Source organism: Rhincodon typus, chromosome 15, assembly GCF_021869965.1.
Source record: "Rhincodon typus isolate 14 chromosome 15, sRhiTyp1.1, whole genome shotgun sequence".
In the NCBI taxonomy this organism is placed as follows: Eukaryota; Metazoa; Chordata; class Chondrichthyes; order Orectolobiformes; family Rhincodontidae; genus Rhincodon; species Rhincodon typus.
In genome coordinates, this window is record NC_063346.1 from 1,778,442 (window position 1) to 1,780,697 (window position 2,256).

Sequence of the window (2,256 nt, forward strand, 5' to 3'; positions counted from 1 at the left end):
GTGGGAATGAGGACCTAGTACAGCAGGACTACTGTAACTTGGTCTGAACTCCATAGCAATCAACATTGCCTTGTATTTCACAACCCCAAACTTTTAGCTCATGAGCCCATTTTGGAAACTTCTAGCCTTGAGATACAGGTTACAGGCCTCAGGATAAGGGGTCAGCCATTTAGGTTTGAGGTGAGGAGAATTTTTTTTCACCCAATCTTTGTGAGGAGGAGACAGTTTCAAAGTTTGCAAATGACTTTAAACATGGAAGAATTGTAAATTGTGAGGACAGTGTAGAACTCCAAAAGAACATTGACAAGTTGGTGGAGCTGGTGGACTAGTGGCAGATGAGGATCAATGCATAGGAATGTGAGGTGACGTATTTTGGCAGGTAAAACGTTGAAAGACAATATAAATAGGGGCTAAATTCTAAAGAGGTGCAGAAGCCGAGGGAGCTGGGTGTATATGTGCACAGATTGTTGATGTTGGTCGGACAGGTAGAGAGAACTGGGTCAGGCACAATGGGCCAAATAGCCTCCTATTGCATTTTAACAAATCTGTGATTCGAAGGGTTGTGAATCTTTTAAATGATCAACTCAAGTAGATTTTAAAAACATATTTAAGAAAGAGATTGATGGAGAATTGGTGAACAAATGACCCTGGGGATGAGTGGGTAGGTTGTGGGGGAATTGGAGTTTAGTATGATGGCAGAGCAGGCTCGAGGAGCTGCCCTGTTCCAGCTCTTGTTATGGGTCAGAGTTGGGGATGTTGGGAGAGGATATACAACAGGAGAGTGTGTATATGGGCCAAATGTCTTGATTTTCTTGGAACCATATCATGAGGAACTATTTCATCTGGGATGAATAACCCATTGGCCCACCCATTATCTCTGTGCCCCATTAACCCTCCATCACTGCCTCTCCCATTACCCCTTCCACAATCACTCCTCTGCCTAACCCCACACAAATTACCCTTCCCCATTAACCTTTCCCCATTCCCCCCGCCACCTTAGACCATAATCCTCACTCTTTAAGCCAGTTCCCCTCCTTTTTGCCTCCAATCCTCCCCCCACCCCCACTGCCCCTCCCCACCATGTGGTTGTGCGCAGGCGCGCTCTCAGTTTTTGCGCGGTGAATTGAAAAGAGGCAGTGCGCAGGCGCGCTGAGTCTAAAAGCGCCGATTCCGGAGGAGCGCTCGGCGGCGCCGTGGCTTAGTTGGTTAAAGCGCCTGTCTAGTAAACAGGAGATCCTGGGTTCGAATCCCAGCGGTGCCTTTTTACCCGCAGCTTGGTCCTGGCCCTGTCCTTCACTCACAATCCTTTTACAATTCTCCACATTCAGGCCCCTCTGTGTTTAATCACATCATGTCTGGCTCAGATTGTGAGAAACAGATTGTCAGATTGCATTTCAACAGCATTGACCACAACTTCACTATGTCCCGTCCATTGAAAAGCCCACTGTATTGGAGGTGTGCTCACTGTTATACACAGCATCCAGAAATTAGGAACAAACAAATCTGTCTCCATCTCTGGCATCCACCTAGAAACCGATATCCATTTCAAGCCCACCGACTCCCACAGCCACCTCGAATACACCTCCTCCCACCCACCTTCCTGCAAAAACGCCATCCCCTATTCCCAATTCCTTCACCTCCGCCGCATCTGCTCCCAGGATGAGGCATTCCACTCCCGTACATTTCAGATGTCCTCGTTTTTCAAGGACCGCAACTTCCCCTCCTCAGTGGTCGAGAACGCCCTCCACCGTGTCTCTCGCATTTCCCACAACTCATCCCTCACACCCCCTCCCCACAATAACAACCAAAAAAGAATCCCCCTCGTCCTCACGTACCACCCCACCAACCTCCGGATCCAACACACCATCCTCCGACACTTCCGCCATCTGCAATCCGACTCCACCACCAAAGACATTTTTCCCTCCCCACCCTTATCTGCTTTCCGGAGGGACCACTCTCTCCGTGACTCCCTTGTCCGCTCCACACTCCCCTCCAGCCCCACCACTCCCGGCACTTTTCCCTGCAACCGCAGGAAGTGCTACACCTGCCCCTACACCTCCCCCCTCACCCCCATCCCAGGCCCTAAGAAGACATTCCACATCAAGCAGATGTTCACCTGCACATCTGCTAATGTGGTATACTGTATCCGCTGTTCCTGTTGTGGCCTCCTCTACATCGGGGAAACCAAGCGGAGGCTTGGGGACCGCTTTGCGGAATACCTACACTCGGTTCGCAACAAACAATACACCTCCCAGT

General features: G+C 49.9%; 1 non-coding gene across 1 annotated transcript; it reads left to right on the plus strand.

Moving 5' to 3' along the window:
- The first annotated feature begins 1,187 nt into the window (after positions 1-1,187).
- trnat-agu lies at positions 1,188-1,261 on the plus strand. The gene has a single exon. It is a non-coding gene; the product is annotated as a tRNA-Thr (tRNA).
- Positions 1,262-2,256: the final 995 nt, after the last annotated feature.